The sequence below is a fragment of the Psammomys obesus genome, unplaced genomic scaffold, assembly GCF_907164565.1.
Source record: "Psammomys obesus unplaced genomic scaffold, mPsaObe1.curated_primary_1811, whole genome shotgun sequence".
NCBI lineage: Eukaryota > Metazoa > Chordata > Mammalia > Rodentia > Muridae > Psammomys > Psammomys obesus.
Genome location: NW_026590180.1, coordinates 592,135 through 607,930, shown reverse-complemented (window position 1 = coordinate 607,930; position 15,796 = coordinate 592,135). Strand labels below are relative to the sequence as shown.

Genomic DNA, 15,796 nt, shown 5'->3' with positions numbered 1-15,796 from the left:
TCAAGCTGTTTCACATGAGCTCAGGAAAGCCAGCTCTGTCCATTGCCATCTGTAGCACTCAGGAGAGCAGGCCCTGTACCTTGCCTGGGCAGCACAGTGAACATGGGGGGAGCAGGTGAGCATGCCTTGAGGACAGAGTGAGGGAATGCTGGGCCCACCCATCCGCCATGAGATGGCATAGGTTCGGGGGTATGTACTTCCCTGATTCCCCTCACCATCTATGGCAAGTGGGAGAACTGGCCCTGGGGTCACGAGAGCAGGTGAGCTGGCCTTGCTTCCCACAGGCTGTAGAACTTGGGAGAATGGGCCATGCACCCCTTCTGGGCAGTACAGTAGAGCTAGCCCTGGTGGTAGGGGCTTAAGTGAAGCAGCCCCAAGGCCAAGAGGGCAGGAGAGCTGGCCCTGAAACTCATCTGGTGTGAGGTGTGTGTGGGGTGCGGGGGTGATGATGCCCTCTCCCATTGCGCCTCACCACCCGCAGTATCCAGGGAAGGTTGCCCTGGAAACATGAGAGCAGGAGACCTAGCCCTGTCCCCCTAATGGCTGTAGCACTTGGGGAAGTGGGCCCTGCACCTTGCCTGGGAAACACAGTGGAGCTGGTTCTGGAAGTGTGGATGTGGATGTGGATGAGCCTGCCCCTGAGGGCAGGAAAGCAGGAGAGCAGGAGAGCTGACCCTGACTCTTGCTGATGGCGGTGGTAGGTGGCTTAGATGGAGCCATGCTGGAGAGCTTGCCCTAGTGATGTGGATAAGGGAGGGCGGGCAGGCTGACCAGTTCAGCTACCATGCAGGCCCAGAGGCAGGGCTCTGAATTGGCCCACCCCAAAATCTGTGTAAACTGAATTGTTGATATGCATGAAAAGGTAACTCTTTATTAACCAATCAGTGGTGATGGAGAACAATTTCTACACAACATTGAGACATGAGATGCTTCAAAAATAATGACAATAATAATGTCCAACTGCAACTAGATCTGTGGGTACAGGAATCAACATTTGAACACACAGCGCACAAAAGCATCCCCCCACCCCAACTGGTCCTTATCGGGACTCCTGTTGGTTATCTTGTCGTCTCCCTATGTCATGAGGGTCCTGCAGCTTGGGGCCATGAGAGAAGGTCGCCATGAGGGAGCCATGAAGGCAAGGATGGAGCAGGGGGAGACTAAGATGGCAGGTAACAGGGCACATGGCTGGGAAGTAGTCCAGACCACTGTCGACAGGTTAGAATAGTTCGACATCTCCCCAGCTACGGTGCTTCTAGCTTATTAATAAATACAGTAGCTCTCTGTGTCATTATTTGGGAGCCAGAGCAGGCATAGAAAAGCTCATACTTTTAATTAGGATCTAGTATTGATGGTGTCACGGAAGCCAGAGATCTCGAACCAGACCAATGACTCATTACAATAAACATTTGCAAGTGAAGATGTATGTACAGAGGGGTACACTGTGGGACACACTATGGCACACTGCAGCTTCCACGATGAGATCATTTCTATGCTTTGTTTCTGTTGGTGTGTCTATGTGTGTTTGTGTATCTTTGTGTGTGTTTTAATTTAGATGGGAAGGTTGCAAGGGCAAAGGGCAGCTATATGGAGATGGGGAAATGAACAGAACTGGGGTGCATGATGGGAAACTAAGGAAGAATCAATAAAAATGTTATTTAAAAAGCACGAAGAAATGCATAGAAACACAAAGAAATACAAAGGTAGACATAAAGAGAGGGCTGGTTTCATGATAATCCCCCAAACACTAGTAACCCTCCATGTCAGACTTGGGATTTCTATCAAATACAGAACACACTGATATAAAAACACACTAGAAATATCATGAAATAGCCAACACAATGATCTCTTGTCAAGCTTCTTACACATACGAGGGTGACACACAGCAATCATTAATTCTCATTTTAACATTTTGCAATATTATGACTCAAACTAAAAAAGACATGGAAGATCATAGATAATGCCTTCATTTGACGATGGAATGTAGATTTAGATGGGCTACTCGCTTCAAAATAAATGACATGTTTTATTTTGTATGATGGATGTCTACATGTAATTGTGATTTTAAATTTTTGAATAAACAGCTGCTGTTTGTTCCTAATGAAATATAAGTGAAGTTCATTACGTAAACAGAACTCAAATTCTCATCCTTGTGATTTATGTTTATGTGGCTATCACAAGGAAAACATTGAATAAATTATTTGAAAGAATCTGCTATACAAAGTGCCATAACTTTTCAATTGACAATATACCATTGCATTTGAAAACAACTGTGGAGAGGGCTTACTCACAGAAATATTTACAACCCAAAGAAGAAAATGATGAAAATGTATTCTTCTCCTGATTTATTCTGTATGTGTTTGACTCCTATTTAAATCTGCCCAAATATATTCTCTTTCCTCTAAACAGAAACTGAATGTCATCACCCAGTACACTTTCCAAGAACAACATGGCTAACATAAAAAGGTAGGTATGTGAGTGTATAAAAACAAGCAGTTTTCCCTTTGTATGGTCATGCAAACAAAGACTAGAATAAAATGACACGTACATGGAAGGAAAGGGGCGGGACTGGACATCATGGGATACTGGAGTCCTTGCTGAGGAAAAAACAAATCTCACTATGCAGTTTAGTTTCCTGTCACTACCACATGTGGAGGACAGTGGAGGGTGTGTTTGTCCTTGTCCACATGTAGAAGCAGAGCTTGGTTCCAGCTAAATGTAAAGAAGCATTCCACACACAGCTGAACCTGCGGTGTGAAGATTGTGGAAGGCATCCAAGTTGCAGACAGGCATCAGTGTAAACAGAGAGGGCTGCAGTAGTCAAGGAGAATTATAGAATAGCATTGGAAATAATGGAAGTCTCATTTAAGGCGTGTAAAGAACACAAAGGGGAATAATTCAGGGATAACCTGAAGCAGAGATTCTAATTACAGAGTAATGAACACAGCTGGTCAGGTATGTAGGTCTAGTTCTCTTCTCTAGAGATATTAAAGGCTGCTCTCTGCCCTTACTAACAATTTATGGGATCATGCCTATCCTCACACCAACTCACCACTTGTTTCTAAAAAGAAGTCCAAACTTCTAACATCAAACTCTGATGGAATTGGATGTGGCATTACTCTCTAGCAGTTTTTATTCTGAAATGTAAAATCAGTAATTATTCAGATTATGAAAAGCTTAGAATGTCCCTCTTATGGAATTATTCTGTCTCTAAATGGGAGTGTCAGGCTGAGGGTTTAGGTCACAGTAGTGGTCATGTATGATTCATATTAAAAATAAATCTAACAGTTTATTCCAAAGAAAATAGGGCTAATCTCCCATACACCAACCTCTTGCACAGAACTCCGCCCCTGGAAAGTAGGAACTTTATGAACTCCTGTCAGCCAAACCAAGAGTATTAAGCCAGCCATAAAGTATAGAAGGGGCCAGATCTCTACTTGTTCTAGATGTCCTGAGAAATCTGACAATGGCCAAATGAGAGTAGGTCAGCTAGTAACAGCATGCTTTCCCATACAACCTGCAACCTGAACTCTCAGCACAGCCTTAGATGCAGGCACTCAGCAGACATGCCCTTCTCAAGCAGTACTGTGCCTTCCATCATTCTCTTGTCCTGTCTAAAATGCATGTGCTGGACTTGGAAAGGAGGTCTGTACTAATTCCCATATCCATCTCCATTGACTTCTCCTCTGCCCAGCCTAGCTCAGCTCAGCACAGCACCTCTAAGTCAACTTTTCTAGCCTCCAATCTATCAGAGGTCAGCTCCCTCCAAGTGGGATCAGCCTACCTTGCACAGTCCCTCAAGGCTGTATGTCTGTACTGCACCTAAGACCAACCTCTATATCAGAGATCCAACCAACACAGAGCAGGACTCAATAAAAAGAGGCCACAATATAGTAGAAATTCTAACAGGACACTCAGTTATTTCTAAAGCCCAAATATCAATAAGTGCTATAGGCATGGAGCAGGAAAACAAACAAACAAACAAACAAAACCCAAAACAACAAAATACAAGAAAACCACTCAAAGATACCTTAAATACACAACCTATTCTAATGATTAATGACATTACAGTAAATTTAGATAATTAAAATGTCAAGATAATGCTCAACATAACTAAACAAGAATATTAGAAATCAAGCAGTCAGTAAAGTATGAAAAGCTCAAAAAGTACAGCAGAAAATGCCAAAAGTTATGGCAAGCAATGCCAGATCCAAGACCAGATGGAGTTGTGCAGAAGTAAGACTTGGAAAACCTGGATACCATCATATGCAAGGAGAATGGGAAGGAAGAGACTAAAGAACACCGAGTCTGGGGGATGCTCAGTAGACAAATGTTCTTGTGCCCAGCCTATGGTCAGAGATCAACAGATAGGACATGTGTGGTGAAAGGAAGGAATAGATTTCCCTTAGTTGCTTTCAGAATTGCACAGGCATACAAGGGTATTTGTAACACACACACACACACACACACACACACACACACACACACATCACAGTAAATAAATGTAGTAAAGAACACTGAAGAGGGTGTAATTTATGTGACACAATACATGGTATAAAAAAGAACATATAAAGCCAGAACAGTGGCACATGTCTATAATCTTAGTTCCTGGAAAGTTTAGCTAGAGGGCCAGCCTCATCTACACAGGATTAAAAAGCCACAAGGAGAGCAACAGAACAAGAAAATTTGAACACAGGGAATTTCCCAGAGACTCATACTCCAACCAAGGACTATTCATGGAGATAACCTAGAACCCCTGCACAGATGTAGCCCATGGCAGTTCAGTGTCCAAGTGGGTTACATAGTAATGGGAAGAGGGACTGCCTCTGACATAATCTGATAGGCCTGTTCTTTGATCACCTCCCCCTGAGGGGGAAGCAGCCTTACCAGGCCACAGAAGATGACAATGCAGCCACTTCTGATGAGAACTGATAGACTAAGATCAAAAAGAAGGAGAGGAGAACCTCCCCTATCAGTGGACTTGGGGAGTGGCATGCATGCAGAAAGGGGAGGGAGGGGAGGGGAGGGAGGGGAGGAAGGAGAGGCTTATGGGGGGATACAAAATGAATAAAGTGTAATTAATAAAAGTTAAATAAAAAATTAAAAAAGCTAGTCTTTGCCCTATGATGTCATTCCTAAGAAACCACAATACCGAAAAAAAAATATTTAAGAAATGCCATATTTAAATTATATTATGTGAAGAAAGTGATGAACACAAATTACAAGTTTCAACAGGCTCCAGTCTAGAGAAATTTTCATGAGGCCAAGCCAGCCATTCGACTGGACTGAAGCAGTGGTTCCTCACCCAGGAGAAGCATCTCTAAAGTCCTCACTAGGCTACACCATCAGAAAGTGCACTCATGAGAGCTGATGAATGAATGCTACATCAAAAATGATGGATGAGAAGGAACAAGCATGAGTACAGAAAGTGCCCAAGAACAGTAAGCTGCTTGGGCAGTTTCTCCCTAGCAGACTGGGAGATGAGTGGAGGCCAGAGTACAAGGGGCTTGTTCCAGAGTCTTCAAGGGAGAGATGCAGCAAAGAGACTGGGTGAATGCTTTTGACCACTGGGTATGGGGGTGTCTTTCATCAAAAGAGCAGATTTGAAACTACAATGAGAAGGCCAATGGACCCCAAGTCACAAGTAAAGTAATAAACACTGATTAATATACAAGGCAGTCATTTCTTAAGAAGAAAGGGGGGTACAGAAGAGATGGCTTAGTGGTTAAGAGCACTCTCTGCTCTTCCAAAGGACCTGGGTTCAATTCCCAGCACCCACATGGCAGCTCATAACTGTCTGTAAAGCCAATTCCCAGGGATCTGATACCTTCACATTAAAGCATATAAAATAAAAAATTTAAAAAAGAAGAAGAAAGGGGGATTAAACTATGTTGGATGCTTCTTGACCAGGAAGCTACTATTGTTCTCCTTTGAAGCCCTTGATCTGGGCTTCCACATTACACAGCTCTCAGAGTTACTGGCTTCCAATTTCCTACTAGGATGGGCAATTATTCTCTGTACATAGCATTCAACCAAAACTTTCACATTTCTCCCAAACCCAACACTATCATGTTATTTACGGCCGTAGCCCACTCCCTGGAACTAACTTCTGTATTCATTACATTTCAATTGCTGTGATAAAACACCATGACCAAGACAGGTTGTAAAAGGAAAAGTTTATTGAGTGTATGGTTACGGAGGGACAGGGTCTGTCCTTACTGGGAAAGCATGGCATCAACCAAGCATGGCAATTGGAGCAGCAAGCTAAGAACTCAAAACCTGAACCACAAGCATCAAGCAGAGAGTACCCTGTGAGTGGCATGAGTTTTTAACCTCAAAGCCTGACCCAGTGACATAATTCCTCCAGCAACACCACATCACAGAAGGAGATAGTCAGTTGCTCAGTGGAAAGTCTGCATGGCTCATCCACCCCCAAGGCTTAGGGATGTTAATGGAGGCACCGGAACAGTGTGTGAGCCAGAGAAGAGAACTGTAGTGACTTTTATTTTCCTGAAATAGTAGGGCAACTGAAATATGAACTCAGAATGTTTGTTACAGTATGCACAAGGTCTATGTAAATTTAAGCTAGACAAAAATCACAGCAAGAGGAGGTGTGATAGTTATGAAGTGCCACCCTTAGACGAGAGCTATAAAACAGCATTTTATAGTTATTAGAAGATGATTTGTTTTTCAGGAAGGGTGTGACTCTTTGTAGATTGACCAAACTCTATTGCAGGACCTTCATTTAAGAGTATTGGGTAAAACAAATTGGGATTGATTGAACTTTAAATAAAGAAAACACAGAATTGTGTAGTTAGGGAAGTTGAAGAAGCTCTTGTTGGAGGATCTTTTTGTGTACTTGTATTCAAAGAATGATTTCTGTACCCACAGATCTGTGTACAAATAACTTTTATTCATCTGATGTAATTGTCATCTTGGATGCTACTGCATCTGTCTACTACCCTAGGCTTAGTTGTGGAAGTTTCTAGCCTTTGTACAATCTAATCTAGGCCTAGAAAATTTTCAGCCTTTGAGACTTACTGCTGAATAAGCTCACCCTTTCTAGCTTTTTCTAAACTTTTGCTGGCTCATTCAACTCAGCTGTTCTGGCTTGAACTCCTCTCCAAGCTGACAGATTCAAATTGGCTTCTCTCAGTTTCTCAGTGAATTGCTTTCCTTGGCTTTAAACTAACTCTAGCAATTGTACTAATCTTCTGGCTCCTTCTCATTCACTGGTAATTCTGTCTTCACCTGAGTCTAGCTTGTTCTCTCTTCAACATCTCTGTAACATTCTCCCAGTAGAAACTACATCTGAATTCCATGAACTGAGGTGCCACAAACTCAACTACATCAATATAATATAGGAAACTTATTCCTACGTTGCTTACAGTGAGACGTTACTTGACTACATACACAGTTTCATACCATGTCTGAATACATACTGTGCTAGAGGGGCTGGAAGAGATGGCTCAGTGGTTAAGAGCACTGTCTGTTCTTCCAGAGGACCTGGGTTCAAATCCCAGCATCCATAAGGCAGCTCAAAACTGTAACTCCAATTCCATGGGGTCTCTCACACAGACATACATTCAGGCAAACATAAATAAATTAAAAATAAATAAAAGAAGTAACATACTGTGCTAGACTAGGCACCCTAGTAGCAAACTTTACAAGAATGACTAAATTTCATTATGACTGAACATTAAATCTAAACAATTAAGGTTGCATTACCCATTTATGCGTATGGAAAACATTTGCTTTCTTAGTTCACAAAGCCTGTGTCTTTTTGCTCTCTGTCTCTACCTCTGTCTGTTCATTTTGTGATTTTGCATCATTTCCCCTGCTTCACATCTGATATTATTGGGTCTATCCCAAGTATGAGATTACATGGATTTTCACAAATGTAGGCAGAATGTGAACATCCCAGTTTAAGAAAAGAGAAAAAGGCTTGGAATAAGCATCTCTTGCCATAATGATTAACAAATGCCAGTGTTAGTGAATAGATTTAGCCTGGCACCATTTGCTACCATTTTGGTTACATTATTCTATTAAAATGTAGGTACTTTGCGTTTTGTACATTGTTGCAAGTAAAGACATGTTTCTTTTCATTCCATTACTTTCCATATATGATGGCTAATCTTGGTTGTCAACTTGATTGGATATAGAATCAAGGAAGACACATGCCTCCAACCACTGAAGTCTTGGATTTTCTTCATCAGGTTTCAATCAAGGAAGACTCACCTAATCGTAAATGGAAGCTTATGATGGCAACCCAGGTGAAAAAATATGGAAGAAACTTTAGATGCTCCTTGCCTGCCCTCAGGGTTATTATCAAGATTATCTGTCTTTTTGTTGAGGCATTCCTTTACTGATATTAGAACCAGCTTCTTCTAAGGTAGACTGAAGATCAGCAACTCTCCAGTGTTGTTATAAATAAAATTGGTGCTGGGATAAATAATGTTATTTATTATTAGCTCTGTAATTATTATGGTGGTGTTATTTAACCCACTGTCACAATTAATAAGACATAGACACCTGTTAGATTTTATAATTGCCTTATTTACCTTGGGCTGGGCAGATATTGCCACCTACACTTTCTCAATAACTTCACCACCCACCTCCCAGCCCCCATCCAAGCCATTTGCTTTAACCATCCTTATCTGGACTACCTTCCATCCATAATCTTATAAATACTTGCTTGTATTTTTTATCTGGACCTTTCCACACCATTATCGGAGTCCTTCTCCTGATCCACATGATTCCTTCTCCATGCTAACCCATTGTGGCATCCGCCTGCCTCCTCTCTTTCCATCTGTCTGCTTTCCCTGATTCTCCTCTTCCCAAACCCTGGGAACTTTAGCCATGCCTACCCCATTCTGCTCTGCCTAGGTTTTAGGCCTTTTAATCAACCAATCAGGTATAATGTCTGAGGCAGGTTTGCACAACAATGATAGGTGCATCCTGAAAGTAATCAGATCTTGAGGGCCAGTAATTAACATCAAAATACAAGCATCAGACCAACTACGAACACTCCGGGGATCTTCCTGGCCACTAGTATCAGAATGGGAATGTATCCAGGTGCATAAAATGAGCACCTATCACATTCTCAGCATCTCCAGTGTGGGGCAGCCACCACCAGATTACTGGTCTACATCAAGAAAGCCAATCTAATAAATCTCTGTTTAAAAATTTATATATGCACATATAAATTTCATTTATATACACATAAATGTACATATATGTAAATACATGTATTTATACCTGCATATGTATATATACACATTGTATACACACATATTATATATATACACATAAATATATATATTACACATATTATAATATATAATAATATATATATTATTAGATCTGTTTTTTTAGAGAACCCTGACTAATACAGACTGTGGTACCAGGAGTGGTTTTAGAAAGAGAGAATTAAAAGGGTGAATTTCTTTAGTTGATTTGGTGGTATCTGGAACTGACTTTCTCCTTCAGTATAATCTAGGTACTATAGAATCTCTTGGTAACATGGAGAGTACTGGAAATTCCATGGTACAAGTACTTAGAATATTTGTCAAGATAAATGCACTAATAACTCCTGACTCATCTTTGTGAGGAACAAGGAATTTTGTGATCCTGTACTGTACATATGATTTTAAATATTGTCATAAATTTTAACTGTGTGTGTGTGTGTGTGTGTGTGTGTGTGTGTGTGTGTGTGTGTGTAAGCACGGGCATGCATACACCTCACTTGTATTCCACATGTGTGTGTGGTGTTCACAGAAGCCAGCAGGGGGCATTGGATCCCCTCAAACTGGAGTTACAGATGGTCGTGAGTCTCTGTGTAGTGCTGTGAATCCAATATGAATCATCTTGAAGAATGGCCAGTGCTCATGTCCACTTACCTATCTCTTCACCCCATTTAAAAAAAAATTTTTTTTTTTTTTTTTTTTTTTTAATTTCAGACAGGGTTTCTTTTTGTAGCCCTGGCTGTTCTGGAATGCACTCTGTAGACCAGGCTGACCTTGAACTCAGTGATCCACCTGCCTCTGCCTCCCAAGTGCTGGGATTAAAGAATGCATCACCACTGCCTGGCTTCCATTTAAAATGTTTTTTAAAAATGTTTTTTTAAAAATAAGGAGAACAATGATTTTAGTTGATTGCTTCTAGAAATTCTGGATCAGGTGAAAACAAGACAAAACAAAAGAGCTGAGTAAGAAAACTAATGGGTTCTAGATTCACATATACATAGAGCATACTGTGTCAGGGAACACAGATGTTTCAAAATCAATGAAAAAAAATTTTTTTTTAAATCCTGCTTCCTGAAATTCACTTACAGAGAACCTCCCATAATAATTATGATGAGCTTTCCTTCTGTCTTCCTATCCATGCATCAACCAGTCTATGTAAGAAATTTTTGTGTGGGTTATACTATAGCTTCATTCACTTCTCCCTGGAGTTTCAAAAACTCAGGCAAGTACATAACGTAGGATACTCTCTAAGCTCATGCTTAGCTCCTCTGCTCCTCCCGCAACTTGAAGAACAGAGCTGCAGGTATCAGTCTGCATCATTCACTGCAGGATTTCTCCCTACATTAGATTTGGTTTATCCTGCTCAAAGTCCACTGCCATCTCTGAACCTGCCCCCCAATGTTACATTATTTCAAAAGTCAAGGAATAGTATTTCAATTGGACTGCCCTCAGTTCTCCCAACTCAGGGCATTGGAATAATAAAACTAAGCTGGCATCTTGAAGTAATTAGTCCTCCTGCCTTTTCTTGAGCTATTTTATTCTTGTACTGTTCATGCCTAAGGCCAAAGTAGAAATGAGAAGAGCTCAAAGCCAGGTGATAGATAATCATCCATAAGGAAGCTATTACGATTATCTCAATCAGCGAGTGGGAACAGCACACTTGCTTTTTTCATCACTAGAAACAACTCATACCTTCTTTCTGATTTATTTTTCTTCTTTGTAATGACTGAGCTACTTTAGAGTAGCTATCTGATGACACACATATCAGTATTTCTATTGTATTAGGCACACGAGATAAGCTATACACTCTTTGTGGTAAATGGCATCAACAGAAGAGTGTTAGTTAGAATTCTCTTGGGTCTAGAAAATGATTAGTGCCTTTGTAGGGGCCCTCATTAAAAATATAATAAATATATATGGTCATGTAACTGTTTCTATTTGTGTTTGATGATAATTTAACAGGTTAGTAAACCTTCTAAAAACGAAATCCATGTAAGTGTCATTCCTCTGTCATGCAGAGGTGATTATCCAGCATATCTGCAGCAGATTTCTCACTGGCAATAACACTTGTGTTTACATATTAATGGGACAAATGAAACCCATGAGAAGTCATATTGTATATAAATTTAAAGGTGGAACACTATGGCAAAAAAATTGTAAAAAATTAAATAATGCAATAAAGGTATAATTCTCAAAACTATAATTCTTTTATACTCTGATAAGTCTAATATACTCCAGACTGGCTGGAATTTCCTGTTTAATCGTGATTGAGCTTATACGTGATTGATCTTCCTTCCTCTCTAACTCCTAAGTTCAGAATTTTAAGTTGGCATCACCACACTAACTTACCATAATATTCTCTATTTTTTAGGGCTTTTTGTTGCTCTGGTAAGTTGTCTGACAAGCCACCGAAGGAAGGAAGGAAGGGTGAGTCTGACCATAATTTGAGAATAGAGCCCATTATGGGAGGATGAACTCAAGATAACACTTCATCCCAAAGAAGCAGAGCCATGAACACAGGTGCTTGCACGTGTTGCTCCTTTCTCCTTTTTCTTTTTTTAATGTACATTGGTATTTGACTGCACATATGTCTATGGGAGGGTATCAGATCCCCTGGAACAGGATTTACAGACAGTTGTGAGCTACTGTGTAGGAATTGAACCCAGGTCCTCTACGAAAAGCAGTCAGTGCTCTTAAGCACTGAGCCATCTCTCCAGCCCCTTCCTTTTTCCTTTTATTTCAAACAAAATTCAGTCTAGAAGGGCAGCTCATGGAATGTGTTGCCTACATTTAGAGTGGATCTTCACACCTCAACCAGTCTGAATGGTATATAAAAGTAGGCTGCATCATACACACACCAGTAGGCCAGTTTGGTTCAGGTGGCCATCCTGCTGAGAGTGCCTCGGATAAAGCTGGGCTGGAGTATGCTGCCAGCTGAATCTAGCTGGCTCAGCTTCATTTGCAGTTTTTGTCACAAATGTCATTTTTTTTATGTTGAGAGTATTGTTTATTGTTGAGAGTATTGAAGTATTGTTTATGCCTTTACCATATTCTCTGTGTATAGAGTTTTTCTCCTCTTTGAAGTCTCTGAGGATACTTACGGTGTGGGAAAAAAACAACAACAAACAATTGGCCACATTGTTTGCTTTTGTAGGACTCATTACTGGTATGGATACTCTGATACTTATAGAGACAAGATAAAGCTAAATTCCTAGCTGTATATATGTATGTATATATATATATGCATCCATGTACATATGTATGTTTGTGAATGTGTGTGTGAGTAAGATTTGTCTCAAATGGGAATTATCTGAGATTGAATAAGAGTTAACAACATTTCCCATGTCTGTAGGTGTGGTGTTCAGTATGAATACTTTTGTGCTGCTTAAAAGCCTTGTCATTCTCTTCCTGTTTGGACTGTTTCTCTCCATATGAACGTTACAGGTGGTAGAAGGTGTTCACTCAGCGGTAGAGCATTCACCGCAGTCTTCACATACGCATGCATATGTGGATGCATTTGTGCTGGGGAAGATCTGACTCTTTCCAAAGCCTTTGCCCGTTTCCACATGCTCTAAGTCTTCTCTTTAGAAAGTATTCTTTGATGTTTCTTAAAGGCTGTAGAAAAGTAATACATTTTGCCACTCTTCACATTTGTTGGGTTTTTTTCTCCAGTATGAACTATCTTGTGTTGAGTAAGGATACCAGTGTTCCTAAAGGCTTTGCCACATTCCCCACACTTGTGTGGATATTCTCCAGAATGAGTACTTTGATGGCTTTTAAGGTATGAGCTACAGGAAAAACCTTTGTCACACTCCTCACCTTTGAAGGGTTTCTCTACAGAATGGGTCCTTTGGTGGCCCTTTAAGTTATGAAAGAAAGGAAAATGCCTTGGCACACTCTTCATGTATGTGTAGCTTCTGTCCAGTATGAATTTGTTGGTGCTGTGAAGGCCTACACACATATGAAAAGCTTTGCCACACCCTTCACACATGTAGGGTTTCTCTCCCGTAGTCACCTTGTGTTGATTAAGCAATGAAGGATAGTTAAATGCTTTGCCACACTCTTCACACTTGTACCATTTCTCACCAGTATGATTTTTTTTTTTGTGTTGATTAAGCAATGTAGGATAGTAAGGATGGCACATTCTTCTCACTTGTAGTGTTTCTTTTCAAAATGGATTCTTTGGTGTTTCCTAAGCAAAGAAGTACAGGAAAATGCTTTGCTACTTCACACTTGTAGGCTTTCCAGAATAAATATTTTGATGTTGCTTAAGGAATGAAGGAAAGTAAAAGACTTTGCTACATTCTTCACAGTTACAGAGTTTCTCTTCAGAATGAATCATTTAATGCCATCTAAGCAATGAATGATGGAAAAATACTTTGCCACATTCTTCACACTTGTAGGGGCTCTTTCCAGAATGAAATCCTTGATGAATCTTAAGGAATGAAGGATGAGGGAACACATTGCTACATTTTTGACACTAGAAAGTTTTTTTCACAATGAAGTCTTTGATGTTTTCTTAGGAATGAGTGATATGAATATACTTTGCCACATTTTTCACAAGTAGGGTTTCTCTCCAGAATGAGTTATTTGATGTTCCTTAAGCAATGAAGGATACACATATGCTTGGCCACATTTCTCACACTTGCAGGATTTTTCTTCAGTATGATTTTTTAGGTGTGTATAAAGTGTTGAGTTGAAACTAATGTCCTTACCACATTCTTCACATTTGATTTTCTGGTGTTGAATAAGGAACATTTTTCCCATCAATGGCCTCACATTTTTTCTTTTATAGGGGTTTGTTCCTGGTGAGTAAAAGATGAGATAAGAATAAAAACATTCTTCACAATGCTTATCATTAAATGGAGACCTGAATTTATAGTTATACTTTTAGAAATGTATACTGTATTTATAGAAATGAAAAACTACACTAGAATTCTATACCTATACTCACTGTACTGTAATTCAGAAAACACAAAAAGAAATTAATTTCAAGATTCAAAAGCTCATGGCTTGCTGTCTCCCCCTCACTGCCTGCTGCCTGTGCATCAGGATGTAACTTTCAGCTACTTCTTCACCATCCTGCTGGCTGGCCTACACACTTGCTGCCATGCTCTCCATCATGATGATAATAGATTCATACTCTGAAACCGTAAACAAGTCCTCCAATTAAATGATTTCTTCTATAAATTGCCTTGGTCATGGTATCTCTTCTTAGCAGTAGAACAGTAAATAAGACACTCATATTAAACATGAAGTAGAAACACACGGTTCTGTTGGTCACAGTATTAGATCTCATTTCTTTAAAAGAAAGCATATACTGTCCTTAAGTGTTTACATTGGATGTTCCATCCACAAAATATAAAGGTCACATGCAGACAAATTATTATTAGCAACCCAGACTACTACAGAATATGGAATACTGTGTTAAATGGAATATTACAGAAAATGGAAATCTTATTGAGAAACAAAGAAATCATTAGTACTAAGTGTGTGATAGAAAAGAGATTAAGAGAATTCTCTTAGTTAGGGTTTCTATTGCTTTAATAAAACACTATGACCAACAGTAACTTAGGGAAGATAGGATTTATTTCAGCTTACTACTTTCAGGTCAAATCCATCCCCAAGGGAACTCAGGACAGAAACTCAAGCAGAAACTTGAGTTTCAAGCACTAACCAAAGCAGAAGCCCTTGAGGATTGCTGCTCACTGGCTCTCTACAGAAAGCTTGCTCTTCGTGCCTTCTTACTCAATTCAAGACCTCACTCAGCAGCAGGAGTGGCAACACCCACAGCAGGCTGGGCCTCCCGAATCAAGAATTAATTAAGCCCTATAGACTTGCTAACAGGCTTTTCGAAGGAGGCCTTTTGTAAATTGAGGTTCCTCTTCCCAGATAACACTAGCTTGTGTCAAGTTGCAAAAGTAAACAAAGAAAAGGATGAAAGAAAAAAAGGACAAGAATAAATTATAATCATTCACTAAGAACTCTGATGAGATGATTTTAATTGAGAAGAATACAAATGATATAAAAGAAACTTATATCTGTAGTTACTGTATTACAGTGACTTTGCACATAGGTCTTTAGATATGTGTATAAGTTTTCAGTGGTGGAGGAAACAATGAAGCCAGTTACAATGCAGACTCATCTAAGTAAAGAGCTTTGGTTCTCACTGTAAATACAACAGAGGCTCTTAGATGGGAAGAACAAAACTTAGAATCTTTTTTTAAAATTTTTTTTTATTAATTACAGTTTATTCACTTTGTATCCCAGCTGTAGCCCCCTTCCTAGTCCCCTCCCAATGCCATCCTCCCTCCCTCTTCTCCTCCCTGCCCCTCCCCCAGTCCACTGATAGGGAGGTCCTCTTCCCTAATTTAGAATCTTAAAGCACCAGAAACATCAGGGCAGTGGTCCTGCACACCTGCAATCCCAGCACTCCCGAGGCAGAGGCAGGTGGATCTATGAGTTCAAGGCCAGCCTGGTCTACAGAGTGAATTCCCAGACAGCCAAGGCTACATAGAAAAACCTTGTGTCAAAAAAAAAAAAAAAAAAAA

At 40.1% G+C, this 15,796-nt stretch overlaps 1 pseudogene; it reads right to left on the bottom strand.

Moving 5' to 3' along the window:
• Positions 1-12,816: 12,816 nt before the first annotated feature.
• LOC129676300 (zinc finger protein 726-like) lies at positions 12,817-13,587 on the bottom strand (annotated as a pseudogene).
• Positions 13,588-15,796: the final 2,209 nt, after the last annotated feature.